General features: G+C 39.6%; 1 protein-coding gene and 1 long non-coding RNA gene across 3 annotated transcripts in view; both read right to left on the bottom strand.

Annotated features, from left to right (window-relative positions):
- Positions 1 to 15,140, bottom strand: part of UST (uronyl 2-sulfotransferase) — a gene marked incomplete at its 3' end in the record, with an annotated part of 164,199 nt that overhangs the window by 132,975 nt on the left and 16,084 nt on the right. The gene's annotated exons all lie outside the window — the stretch shown is intronic.
- LOC308193379 overlaps positions 1 to 15,140 on the bottom strand; it is a 31,061-nt gene that overhangs the window by 2,295 nt on the left and 13,626 nt on the right. The window contains exon 1 of the long non-coding RNA XR_013949585.1: positions 73 to 15,140. This exon is cut by the window's right edge and continues 13,626 nt beyond it. This is a non-coding gene — a long non-coding RNA (uncharacterized lncRNA). The remainder of the gene's footprint in view (positions 1 to 72) is intronic.

Here is a 15,140-nt window from a genome sequence, read left to right as displayed (position 1 = left end):
ACAACATGAAAGCATGCAACAGTGGACACCTCTGTTCCGCACAGAAGGTGGTGTATGACAGCAGAGCCGCACCTGGGAACAAGCGGTGTACCACACCGATGGTGGGCTGGCGTGTGGACTGGGACGCTATCCAGAGCCACAGAGCACCATGGTGTGCCACTGCGCTGCTCAGGGACACGTGCATGCTGCCCCAGTCCCATGCCTGGGGATATCTGCCCTCACCGGCATGGGCATCTCGGTGCTCTTCGTGGTGTCACAGCACTGCAGATGAGGCCCTGTGTATGAACAGGGTCACAGACCTGGACAGACGGAAACACGAGGTGGACACAGGGCCTTGCACAAGGGCAGCTGTGGGCACGCTGCTTGCTCTGACCATTACCCAGGTTGGCATTCACCTCCTATTGCAAGGTCTTATTTACAGCTGCTTAGAAACTAAAAGAGCTTTGGCCATTTTATCCAGTATTTTCCACATCAAACATGTGTCTTATGCCGTAGGTATTCTGGAATTAACATCTGACATATGCAAAAAGGGAGTCTTCTCTAATCAAATACACAAGCAAGAACGATTAAAGACTACCTGAGAGAGAAAGTGCTTATTTACCACTGGCAGTTTTGCAAGATGAGGAAGATCAGCATAAATCTTACTGAGATGTGCACATACTTCATGAGAGCAAGCCATAAAATACTGTTCAGTGTAGTACCCTACTGACTAAATAAAAAATACTAAATAAGGGGGTTACCTACAAGATGAAGAGCAATTAAAACAGGATCTCCATGACATTAAAGATGATGAATATTGAGCACATCTCCAGAGCTAGTAAGAAACAATGCTGTCACAAACTTGTCACCTCAACTAGCAATTTTTATTTTCCAACATTTTTTTTCCCAGTCAAAACTGTTATCTAATAAAAAAAACCAAACACTAGCCCTCTTTCCACAATAGTCAGCTTCATCAGTCCTTCTGTAGAAATGCCACATTTTTCATCTCTTCAAGCCAGAACAAGAAGGGATGTACTAATCTGGGACAACTGTGAAGGTTTCTTTTTCCTCTCTGTCCCTCATATTACGTACTATATCCTTTTCTATCCCTCCAGACATAAAGTGTCTGTTTTATAGCTATTCCCAAACATTTCCAATTGCTAAAAACACTCACACACTTCCCAAGTGCCTGTACTTCTGGAGGAGTTGCGGCCACAAGATACCCAAAGCCACAGACCTCAAAGTAATCCTGCCCCTGTGAGCACAACTACTCATGTAAGCAAAGCGCATAGGCAGGAGAGGAAGGGTGGCGGAAGGAAACACTTCTCTCTGACATGCTGATGACCCAAGTCACCTCCAGTAGGCACAGGGCCCACCTCCGGAACTGGCTGGGACTGTATAACGAGCTGTATAATGAGATGTATTCTTGCCTCCTGAGAGGACCTGCTGTTGCCACCAGAACCACGTTCTCCACTGCTTGACCTCCTGGCACCTCTTCTGCATCTCCAAGGGCTCTCTTACAGCGGCCAATTCAACCGCCCATCGCCCATTCTCTGAATAGAAATGCTGGACTGCACTGTTACTAAAATAGGTATTCCCTAAATAAAGGATTCAAATTCTTCCTCCTGGGAAACATATAACTGAAGTAATATCTTTCATTATTATACAATCCCTATGTTTTAGGCAAATTACTCTAATCCACAACAAGGGCTTCAATTATATGCATGAAATCCCTCAGCCTGCAGATTCTAGCATGTGGCACAGTTTGTTTCATTTCTGTTGCTATTGTAACACCATTACTTAATCGCCTAACTATGAAAAACCCAACATATGCCTCTCATCTTTTTGTATATCTTCAAACCCCTTTGACCTACTTCACAAACAACACTAACCAGCACACTAATCACAAAAAAAGAAAAAAGCTTTCTGCTGGCTTAACACAGTACAATGAGCAGTCATCTCTTCCAGAGAAAAAGCAGTAAAGGTAATGAACCGCACTCAAAGCATCCTTCCACCCTCATTCTCTGGACTAAACATGTCACTCAAAACAAACAAAGCTGATTACAAAGAAATAACCTTCAAAAAGAGAAGAAATCCTGTTTCAGAAGAGGAGGCCTTCACCTGTTAGGCATAAGCATCACTTCAGATGCAGGCTCACTGCTGCTTAAAGCCTTGTCCTGGCACATGGAGAGGCAGGAATAAAGAAACAGAGGTTGAATATGCTCATACACTTTAAAGGTTGTTACAATGAGGACCATGTCTTCACTGTGCTCTCATTACCTCCCGGAGTACCATTTTCTGCAAATATGAGCAACTCCACATATAATAATTTTAAGTGTTAATTTGTCTGTATCGTGAATATAGAAATGGAAACCTTTCAAGTATTTTGCATGAAGAGTGCTATCTGATGTGAGGGAGAACTATTTGATGTGAGGAAGAAGGATTTCTTTGGGACCACAAGCTCTTTCTTAGGACAAGGAGTTGATAATTGCCAAAACTCAACCACTTTACATCGTTCCCTTTAACTGAACGAGTTATACATTTAAACCGTAAGAGCTGCTCACGAAGGTTGGAATTGCAGACTATGGCCATGATATGATAAAGATATTCTTTATTCTAGTAAAATAGAATTTACAACCATGGAAAGGCAGTCAGTATCCAGAACAAACTAAAACCAGTACTGGGGGGGCTCTTCACTGTTTTTCCCAACTTAGCTGAGGGAAGAGTTGGAAGAGTAACTGTTACCAGTTACCACTTTCCATATTAATCCTTAAGCCAGTTGTCATAAGGTATGAGGAAGATGTAAGAAGATGAGTTCTTCACCAGGGGTGTACTGACCTGCAAGACTGTCAGCCTGTTTTATGGGCAAGGAACTGTAATGTTTTTACTCTGCTTTGAGAAGTATCCCGGAAGTTACTGCAATTCTTCTTCAATGCAGTTTAGAGTAACATAGTTTGAAGGATGACACAGTGCCATTTTTCACAGTTTTCTTAGTCATTTAAGTTACAGGCTATAATAAAACCAGGAATTTCAGATGCAAAGTGGCTGGCTGCTCCTGCATTGCTTTACAGGCAACTGTGTATTAAACCATTTTAGATGGAAATAATTTACCCAAAAGTGTCAGCAAAACCCCAAAAAAGTTAGGGAAGATGACTAGAGTAGGATCCCTCCTCCTATTCCTATTCCACCTTGAGCCACCCATTCTATTCAAGGCAGATCCTCAAGGGCCATCAATATGCAACAACAGCTGAGAAGAACAACCAAGAGAATAAAAGACTTTGCTATAAATACATGCTAGCTTCTCCCCGTTTTGGGGAGTTCTTCTGTACGCCCATCAGACTCTTATAGTGCGTGCTGGACATAGGGCTCTGCTTCACTGCAGCAGAAGAACACAGAGACACCAACAGTAAAAAACGCAGAGTATCAGTCCATAAATAAACCTGAATCCCCTCCCGTTGGAATCAGTGAGTGGGAGCAGAAGAGAAATGAAGTAGGAATTTGTTCACTCTTGGTAAACAAGGACTAGGTTTCCAGAGGTTAAACAAAGCATCATCCATCACACTGATATATGCACAGGTCCCACTGCAATCAGACTCTGAACAACTAAAAAGTTGCTTCCCGAATCCCATATCTTCCACAAAATGTTTGCCTGACATTCACTTTCCTACATATCCATTATCACGTTAGGAACAGTGATTGCTCATGTAAACTACCACTTCTTTCAGAATGGTCCAAGCTAAGTTCCTAACAAAATTCACTGCATCAGGTAGGGTACTGTAAGATGGTCTAACCACCTCTTTAGGACTGGGAGCGGGAGCACTTGAACAGGCAGACCTGCAACTCAGTTTTGGCAATACTGAGCAGATCTCGTGAATACTTCAAAACCACTTAGAGCACTTGTCAGCATCTGGACAAACTTTTTGTTGTTTAACAGATAGAAACAAATGCCGTAAGAAAGCAGAAACAGTGTACTTAAGGCATTTTAGAAGGTTTTCAAACAGCAGATGTTACTTTTCAAACATCCTATCTGCCACGTTACCAACTGCCTAATTCAGCAGGAAGAACAAGAGATGATGTAGCCACTCCAGGGCTACACATCCTGATCAGGGCAACTAGGCCAATCTTCAACAAAACTTGTTTGCAAGTCTCTTTAGCAGGGTTTTTTTGCCCAACATGAAACTCAAACTAGTTCTCCCTCTGTCTCCAAACACAAGGCCAAACACTGCCTATGTCCGGCACAAGAAAACATCAGAAAGCTTTTCTTTGCGGTAACACATTCATTTGCCAACCTTCAAAAACTCCAAGCGTGAAAAAAGACCACCCATGCATTTAAAGCTCTACACAAAGTTTCCCTCGCAGATGTGTAGTCCTCCTTTTGCCTAATTGATCAGCTCTTACGGGTTTTACAAGGTAGAAACATCTATCCTCATCATGACAGTTCATTTGCTTTAGTGGACAGAAAAAAAATTAGAGGCAGCAGAGGTCAACAATTAAAAGTATATCCCATTTTTAAATGACAGAAAGATACTTTAGTATCTCACATAAATGACTCCATATGTTTTTCTGAAAGAAAGTCCTCTAAAGCCAGCCAATAATATCCAGAGTCAGCTGTATTGTATCTGACACGTGTGGAAAGGGAAAGGTATGCAGCTTACACCTACCACACTAAGATTTCACTTGTGGTATTCATTCATAAAATAAATTCACAGGTCTTATAACAACTGCTGAAACGGCTCCTCATATCCAAAATGACTTTTCAGCATAACGTGTCACAGAACTTTTCAACCCTATCTCTAAATCCAGATCACATACATAGAAACTGCCATGAGAGAACTGACTGACATTATCTTAGTTTAGCAATCTTCCTGTAAGATGGAGTACAAAACTAAGCTCCCTTCAAGACAGATTTGTTAAAACCCATCACTAATATTTTTTCTTACCTGGCTTAAAAAAATATATATAAAAAACTATAGTTCAGTGAATTATTAGATCTTACCATTTCGAAAATAACTATATTGTGAGTTTCCAAATATTCAGTGTTACTATTCAACACACAAGTAACTAGTGACAAGACTTTAAGGATGCAGTCAGAGAAAGCATCCATGCATGAATCTCCCCACTTTCTCATATCTTGATTTTGGTTTCCATGCAAGCTCCACTAGGGCTGCGGAAGGAACACATGGCGCCAGCTGCCATGGAGCATCTTCAGGTACAGGGCAGAAGAATAGAGGCAAAAAGCCAAAGTAACAGTTACACAGTTCTAATTAGCAACCGGAGCGCTCCCTGGTACCACCCATCTCAGCACATACACTATTCCCAAATGTGTGTTTATATTTCACAAACGTATTTGAAGTTATAAGGAACTGAAACAGCAAATTGAAAGTGAAAGGCTTCTTATACCACAATTAATCTTAAATCTGATACAAGAAGAAATGCAGAACTGTTACAGTTTCATACAATGACTGTAGGTCAACATCAAAACAAAACAACTTAAGCATTTAGCCCTCTGCTTTCAACCTAATCCTTTGTCTGAGACAGACAGAAAGGAAGTTTGTAACTGTATAATATGAACCAGAAGTTGCACAAACCTTACTTTGGACATCTTGTAGTCTATAATCAGAAGGCATAATTTTGGTAATTACTTTGGGAAAAGGTTAGGACTGCTACAATGAAGTTTCCTGGTGACACAAAGCTGAAAGGAGCTGTCAGCAGAGGAGGATTACAATGGGGTGTATGGAGAACTGTGGCGATGCTCAGGGTTAGAATAAAGTAAAAGGGTCGAAGCTAAGTAGTACAAAACCACACACTGAGAGATCTTCCCTAATAAGGCTGGAGCTTTTCAGATGGAAACACTGGGTATTGATTATTGTGTTCAGATCTATAAAAAGATAACAGTGAATGCCAAGAAAGGCAAACAACAGCATAACATGCATCAGGAAAGTTATGTCCAGGAGAGGAAAAGGATGTAGTAATTATTACCGCTGAACAAAGTACTGAAAGAGACTGTTTATAGAATATTGTGAACCATTCTTGTCAATTTTGTTCTAGAAAGAGTAGTTCACTCTGTAACAGGTGCGTGACATGTTACTAGCACCATCAGAGGTAAGGAGGGTATCAGCAGAACCTAAAAGCACCGTTTTTCTTTACACTAAAGGGTTATGTTAGCTCATACAGGCTGGTCAACTGGGCATGGCTCAGAGGAACAAGAGCTATTTAAGCTACAAAAAAAAAAAAAAGTGGCACAAGAGCAAAGATGCACAAAGATGTCATGGAGAAGTTTCAGCTGGAAGTCCAAGGAATTTTCTGAATATCTGAGCGGTGTTGTTCAGTACCAAGCTTTCAGTAAGAATATAGAAGTAATCAAACCTAACTAGCTCTAAGATTAAATCTGAACAGTTATTAAAAGGGATTATAGTAGTTAGTTGCTTACAATAGCACCGGACTGGATTTTGGGGTCCTTCCCTCCTGTATTGCTAGCTTTGATTTCTGTATTACATACCTCAAAACTCTCTAGTTCTGCTCAGAAGAAAGAAAAGAAGGAAAGAGCACCTGAGATTTCTTCAGGTAGTGTTCTGCAATTTTCTCCTTTCAGTCTGGCAGACAACCAAGCTGATACTGTAGTTTGTTTTATCCCAGTATACCTGGTACCCATAAAATCCTCCTTTAATGCAGCATGTACAAACAAACCTGTAATCTTCTTTTGTCAACAGATTTATGCATATTCTTAGAAAACACATGGGAAGGGATTTCAGCTGCTGGGCAACACACACACCCCTCCACCCCCATAATCTCATGTTGTTGCCAGAGTAAGCAAGTTGGGATCAGGAGAACTCCAAAAAGGGAGGTTAAGTTTTCAAAGTCATCCTAGAGGCAGAGAGAACATGAAGGAGAAATGATGCTGAAGTGGGATGCACAAGAACGATGATCAGCCCTTACAGTTGGGTGCCCCGATACCTTAACAACACTCTGCTACAGTTTCAAAACTACTTGCAAGCTCAGTCATCTAAAAAAATTACTGTGATGTAAAATTAGAAAAATAATTTGCTAAGGAGGAGGTGAAAATCTAACCTCAGCTAACTGCTGGGGTTGAGAGATCTGAAACCAGAAGTTTCAACACCATTACTGCTGCCACTTGGGCCACAGTTTACTGCTCTGGTGGTATTTCTAGAGAGACAGATCAGGGATTTAACACAAGATCATCCCCCCAGCACAACTTCAGTCCTTCACCTTACAGTTCAATCAACATGCAGAGGCACCAACAGGTATGAAACGCACAGTGGAGTGATAGCTACCTATGAGGTAGAGAGACTAAGCTTAATTTCAACAAAACCTACTTCAGATAATTCCAAAACAGTTAACACCAACTCTTCCCTCTTAGTTTGCACTTTTCTTGTTTTCAATCTGTAGTAAGCGATGTATGCTGAGCTGCGTTACAAAAAAAAATAATCACCTGTAACCAGAAAATATTACAAGCTAGACCATTTCTAATAACAGAGCTCAATCCACAAATACCTAACAGAGAAACTAAATCTTTGTTGTGGACTTCCGGCAACTGCCACTTCTGCATTCTGTTCCTGATGGCCAATGTCCTCAGAAAATGTGTGGAAAGCCTCCTCAAACACAGCACCACGCTTGTGCCGCTGAACATACAAATCAAATCTGGAAGTGGTTCAGCGTCAGATTTTTTTTGGCCTACTTGCAAATTTCCACTTTTGACAACACAACAAGAGATAATAAAACAAAAACAACGTTTTCAGCAAATGATGCCACATCATCTTAAAGTTTCATCTCAATTTTAAAATTCAAGTGTCGGTAATAAAGTCAACACCTTTTAAATAAACAGCTTTGTTGATACGTGCTATTAAAAGCTGTTTATTTTGGTCGAACTGAGACAATGCCAAAAGAGCAGGTTTGATTACGTTCAGAGTCTTTCCAGTAATTACGCATCCAGAACCACCGCAGTGTGGTTTGCTATTTAAAAACAAATGGCTTAGCCCATATGCTTATCGAAAGGCCAAAAAAAGGTACGCTATATTAAACGTACCAAATGTAACCAGTAGGAAGAGGCACACAAAACATGGGTTGTCTCCTCATCCCAATCCTCCAATCCACATTTTCTTCCGCTGAATTGTTGTTACAAAAATTCCTAAAATGTCAACAGTGCTTAACATACAGGAAAAAAAAAAAAAAAGAAAAGAAAGAAGCAGAACATCTTAACCACTGTATTCCAAAGATTCTCGGCATCTGAGAAGACACAGCCCAACAGTGTTTTCACTTCTTTATGCTGCAAATACTTCCATAAAGCCATAGCTAAATGCATGTATTTTCAGCACTTCTGTATAGCACTCTAAAGAAATGTTAGACACCCAAACAGCTCGAAAGACGGAGACAGCACTCCTTGGGAACTTGGCAGTGCCCAAATCAAAAACTTTGCTGCCATCAGTTTTCAACAGCACTAAAAAGCAAAAAAATAAAATAAAAAAACCTCCAAAACCTAATCCAGTGCATTATCTCCAGCTTTGGAGAATGTCACTCTCTCAAATCTGCAGAAAGGGCAGATTTCTCCAATCTCATATTGCCAGTTTTAGTATCACAGAAAACAAACGAGCAAACAACTACTTTCAAGTGTTAACATGCTTTCCAGTAAGATGACAGAACATTAAACAGATATCAACAGACACGACAGATGGAATCAGGTATCATAACCAAGGCCAGAGTGTCCCTGCTTGATGGAGAACATTAGAAAATTCATTATCATTTATCAGCCAATTTGTGCTCAGAACAACACCCAGTGATGAAGACCATTACTCTGCCCACACACAGTGTGCCCCATGGCCAGGTGAGGTGACGGACCCCAGGGCAGCAAGGTGGGGACAGGTGGAAATGTTCCCTGAACTGGAAGACTTTGCAGGAGCAAGGCATCAAGGAAGGAGCAGACATAGATCCTGGCTGCACGTTAGTCCCTGTCAAAAAAACAACGAAAACCATTACTTTATATGTTTGGCTACACTAGCACCCAAGTTTCTAAAAACAGAAAAGAAGTTGCAATTGCAGACCTTTGAAAATTACTAGGTTTTACGCAGAAAACAAAATGCCATATGCTCCCATGAGGAGCAAACCCTACCCAGGCAGTAATCCAAAACTCAGCAACATGAATCCAGAATCACGTTACCTCTGCAGAAATTAAGACGAGCTACACACAAATGTTTTCCTGCATGACAAATTATATTTGTACTACCTAGAAAATTCCAGTGTTCCACCTTTTCTAAAATACTGTGCATTGTCTAAGACCCAAGTGGTGCATAACACTATTTGCTGCAAGCCAAAAGAGCAGTAGCTTATTTTTGTGAAGTTCAGAAGTAAGTTATTGTGTCCTGCGCCGTCTGGGACAGGACACACAACAGCAACGCAGACAGAGCCGTGTCAGTTCTCAGTAATAACTGATGGACATAATACTACATAAAAACCTCGAGTCACTTAGAATAGTCAGATTTTATAGCAGTACTAAATTTATATTCACTAGAAAATGGTTAGTCAAGAGTTTATAGCTTGTAAGAGAGGTCGTATGGAAACAAAAGTTTAACATCCCAATGAGATATAAAGTGATATTTTGCACACCGTGCTACACACAAAATGCTGCATGAATGCACACTATATTTATCACTTTATACTTAGTACTTCCATTTTGTCTTATACTGTCACTTATTGCCTTATACTGTAGTCACAACTTATTCTTTTATTTTAAATCTGCCAGTACACAGATTCAATTGCAGTCTTTACTGAAATGCAACACCCACTATTTGCTCCTAAGTACTCACATCCTGCAACACAGAAGACCACCAAGTAAAAATGCCCTATTAGGCTGCCACCACCGCCTTTTTAGATGATACTCCTACTCACGCGAGTGAATTTTTTTGACCAACGCATGATCAAATAGCTTCAAGGATGCCGACTGTCCTCATCTGACAGCCACTGACTGAGTATCACAGAAACATGGAGAAGCACAAAGGTAAGGAAAAACTGATGCAGTAACTCTCAAAGCCAACACATTGCTATACTTTTTTCTTTTTGAGTAAAAAATCCTTAATCCTAAATATCACATAGAAAAGCTTATTTACATATGCAAAATGACCCCCAAAATAGATAACAGTCTGAAACAAAAAACAGACAAAAAACCCCACCACAGTGAGCGAGGCCAGCACTGCTGCCTTTGAGCTATGCTATTTTTCAGAGCGCAGCTGTTCCCTCTCTCAGCTCTGTTTGTACACTAGCTGGCAGCTACAACCGACTGCATTTTTCTGAGAGAGAGAGAATGATTTTGATGCAAGTCCAACAGTAAAGCAGTGGTTATTTGTTCTCGTTAAATCAGGGTTTTTTTCTTAACTATTAGTAGGAAGCATCAGCTATGGGATGACAATTGCATTATTTTAAAAATTTACAAAACATATTGATACTCACTTTCAGAAAGCCAGATTCAGATGCACATCCCAGGTGTCTCTTAAAGAGACCAGCAAAAGTGATATTCAGAAGTTCCTGCACTTTCAAACGTTCCTCGCTGAAGATTAAAACACTGCTAACTTTCTGAAATCCCTGCTGATTTCCCAGTTGTTTCTAGATACTTGTCAGTGTGCCATTCTGTGCACCACATGAACGGCACGCTGACAGAAACAAGTTTAAAACTCAAGCAATTTTCTCATTTTGCCCCATAGCTACAGAAGGTTCCCTCTTTGTGAGTTCTTGTCTATCTAGATCAAAGTTCATACATCTTGACGTTTACTTTATGTTTCTAATAATAATGAACATCATCTCCTAGACTATTTCCTCTTTTTGACTCAAGTGTTCTTTATAAGGTATCTGTGTTGTGTTTTTAGTTTTGGTTTCTGATAGGCATTGTTTCTACAACCTTGCTCTGATAACCTGGATTTGTAACTTCAGAACTTTTCAGTTTGCAAGAAAATTACAGCTCCAGAAGCACCAGAAATCACATAATCACTTTTACAAACAATAAAATTAAGCCACAGTGTAAAGTATTGGGTGTGTAATAAGGAGATAAGTTTTCATTTCCTATGCAACTTCAATGGAAATTCTTATTATCATATTAACAAGAATCATGTAATCATTAAAATGCTTATCATTCAGCTGTCATTCAGCTCCATTCACATGTGAGAACAGACAAAGCATAATGCAGTGCATTATTATGACTGGAATATAAAAAAACCACCAGAACCATAACTCTTCGAATATTTCCATGAGTGCCCTGTCTTGTTTAACGTCCTTTTTCTAGATTAAAGTATCACAGATTTCCTTTCCAAAAAAAAGCGAACAGAAAAACACAGCAAACCATGAACTATAGAAATGTCCAGATGAACTTTCATTAAAAAAAAAACAAAACAGCTATAGTTATGAAACACTTTTTCAATTTTGATTGATAATTCTATTCATACAGAACAACAACAAAAGTCCAGAAAGGGAGTGAAAATATGCTTGATACCGATTATTAAAAGTAAAAACAAAAACAAAGAAAACCAATCTATGAACATACTCCTTCTGAAACTCTTTCCTTATTAGCTAGCTCTACTGCAGGCCACGTCACCAGTATGACTATTTCAGAAGCAAAATCAAGTAACAGTTCATGGGTTTCTTATGAATTGAAGATGGAAATGACAGAATGACAGAAACATCTCTTGTAGGAACCCATCAGCTGAAACAAAACCCAGCTGCTCTGAAAACCTTACAAATAAATATATATATTATATTGTACATATAGTGAAGACATTATGAGTTTAAACCTAGCTAAACCACTAATCAACAAAAGTTTCTGGATCTCTGGAAAAGTTCCTAGATATCACATACAAGAGTTTTTGCTTACAGTGGCTCCCTGTATATTTTTTATAACAAAAATTACTTTTTACCAAGTAAGCAATATTCATAATAATCTGCAAGTGAGAGAAATGGGGCACACCACAATACACTCTAAAACGAGACTTCTATCATAGCAGCACAAGGCTTAAAGGTCTTTCCACGAAGAAATCAGCTGCACTTTTGTGATCTTGCTCAAAGAGTTGCTCACGTTTGAGTATTAAGCATAATTCGTAATGGAAGCTGATTTTTTTTTTAAACTAAATTATTTCAGCCAGTGTGTTGATAGAAAGTAAATTAGATAACTTGAGCTTGGAGCTGTGCATATGAGAACTGTTTATGACTGATTTAATGAAAGACAAGCAACACAAGCATTTCTTAGCTAAGTCTACATTACTTTACCTTACCCTATCATGATGTTCACGTTTGTTGGTCAAAGTACTGTTTTTTCCACTATAAAAGTTCCATTTCTTCTCCTTCATCTCCAAAGATATGTTCCTTGTATCACGTACTTATACTATCATATTACTCTAGCTATTACATCATATATTATTATTATACATGCACACTTATGTTACAGACCGTAATCTTTTCTTTTGCTACTGCTTATGCCCTGCCTTTCCAAGATGAGGTAGACCTGAAAAGCAAACATGGTGGATGAGGGAATGAATGCTCACTGCCAGCACATCACAAAATTGCCACCTCACAAAGGGCTGAGAAATGGCTCTTACCTTATTTCCTATTCCTTGCAGCAGCACATATAGTTCCACAGAACAACAAAGTGCAGCACTGTGAAAATGGCACACAAGTCTACCATAATAAAGAAGGATTAAATATTCACTTTATAGTACCAAGGCTGATCTCTATTTCTTTCTCAGAGCCAAGACTCATTAGCTCTAAGTGACCACTGGTGAGTGGTGCCGTCCTGCACTGATCCAACTGATCCTCTTCCCTCTCAAGGACACTCTCACCCACCTCTTACTTGCAGTCTCGGTGCTGGTGTTCATCAACAATTTCACTGAGTTAAGTTTATGTCAAAGAATCAGGTCAATAAAACAGCAGAAATGCTTTTAATTTATTTCTTAGGCAAGCCAACCCGTCACAGTAACAGAAACCAGAAAGATCTTTTGCATGGCCTGCAGCTCCCAGGGCAAATCACCACTCTCAGAGCAACAAAGCATTTGACAATTTTATGTGAAAACTACACATCCCTATTACCTGAGAATTGCTGCCCAGTGGGCAATCAATCCAGTTGGGAGAGCAACAAAGAATCAAGAGAAAAAGCCTTCTAAAAGAGAAAAGTACTTGGTATCTCTTTAAATGGAGAACTTCACAAGAAAGACTTCTGTGATCTATTAAAACCTTTGATGAAAAGGAAGTGGAGGATAAAAACATCGATGATATGGAACTATGTCCCAATTCTATAACTTGAACTATTCAAATGAATTGTTTTCCAGCATGCAGTATCACTGTGCGCATTGAACCTCTGCAAAGGCGTAAGAACCTGCCTTGACAAAGCACCTCTGCTTCTTTCAGTCTTGAAGCTTAAAGGTTTCCTTTTAAACTTTAAAGGTTTCCTTTAGAACTTGCTCCAAGTCTCCCAACAATTTAACTAGATCCACCTAACATATGCAATTACCGGAGGACAGTAGGAAAAAGGATACAAAAGTACTCAAGCTGATCTTCCTTAACTCCAGGAAACGGAGAAAGTACTGGAGGAAAAAAGAAGAAAAAACAGGCAAAATTCCTTCAGATAGGAATGCTTGCCAGTGCCAAATATGAATGTCTTGTGTGTGCTGAAGGAAATCTCAGAATATTACTGCTAATCTCAGAAAATAAATTAACACAATAGCAATTCCTCTCTCAATCCACAAGTAATTTTAAGCTAAGCTTGCTATAATTTCTTTTAAATTAAACTATAATTGATAAAAGGTTTTCTTTTTTTTTTTTTTTTTTTTTTTTGTCTCCTCAAACTTCAAGTCTCCCATCCTTGGAACACCAATCTGGATTAGATCCAACCTGCCAGAGGTATCGGTTTCATTGTAACAAATCTGCTTCAATATTTTTAACTTGCAAAGGCACAGTCTAATTTCTTTCAAGACAGAATCACACTGGAGTCAGAGTAACAAAAACAAGCAGGCTTGCTTTTATCTAACTTCGGCGAAGAGACCGAAGCATCATATCTTTTGAAGTTAATACATCCTAGAGGCACAATGGATTTACTGTACTACTTCCCTGTTCTAAGAAATCGCTCTCCTACTGGCCTAAGAGGAAAAAACACACACAATGAGATGAAAATGAGAGAAAAGGATTGCGCTGAAAAGGGTAAAAGGTAGCTGGAATCACTCAGGAGCAATCCCTTCCCACTATAATCATATTTACATCCTCTCTTGAACTTCCTATCCATTCCCTCTCCCTCAGACATATATGTTCTCCAGGATTTTGTTGTTGTTGTTTTGGGAGAACTTAACTTTGCAAAATACATGCAGAAGCTAATCAAACCGTACTTCTAAAATGTTTTCTGCTACAATAAATTGTAGGTCTAAATCGTTTTATTTTGACTCCTAGGCTCATGTCCATCTGGATATTTAACTGTGTAAAACTTCAGAGCAAGTTTATTACTAAAGTCCAGACTCCAAAAAAATATTCAAGTTTTAGAAGTGATTTGTGAATGTGACGTGCAATTTTGACATATCCATCTCCTTTAGGCTGCAACTGAAGCTTGGACCTAGGCCCTACTCCTAAATCTGCACCCGATCAGCAACATGTCTGTCACACCGATCGCCCTCAGTGCACCCCCACTCTAGATTCTAAACAGCTCCGCGCAAAGTACAGCACAACAAACAGTGAAAAACTGGCTTCATGAACTGGATTCTGTTCTCACTGCATTCAAAGGCTTTGTTTTACAAGATCTCATCTACAACTGGAAATACAGAGTAGTATGATGACTGCTTTTTCTAAGCCCTTTCACTTCCCAGCACAAGAGAAGAAACACTTCCTTCACACTTCATGCTAGAGCTGACTTTTCATTCCCACCCTTAACCAAATTTCTAGTAGGACAGAACGTGAAGTCAGCTTTGCACAGTGTGGCAGAGATGGGAAGGCACCTCAGGAGGTCATCTACTCCAGCCCACCTGCTCAGGGCAGGGTCAGCTGGAGCACAGAGCTCAGGGACAGGTTTGGAATATCTTGAGGCAACTTATGTCAGGGCTTGATCACACACACATAAAAAAAATGTTTTAATGGAACTTCCTGTATTTCAGTTCACGCCCACTGCCTCTTGTCCTGTTGCTGGGTGTTAC

Source organism: Anser brachyrhynchus (genome assembly GCF_964034855.1).
Source record: "Anser brachyrhynchus genome assembly, chromosome: 3".
Lineage (NCBI taxonomy): Eukaryota > Metazoa > Chordata > Aves > Anseriformes > Anatidae > Anser > Anser brachyrhynchus.
The sequence above is the reverse complement of the archived record's forward strand: the minus strand, read 5'-3'. Positions and strand labels throughout refer to the sequence as shown.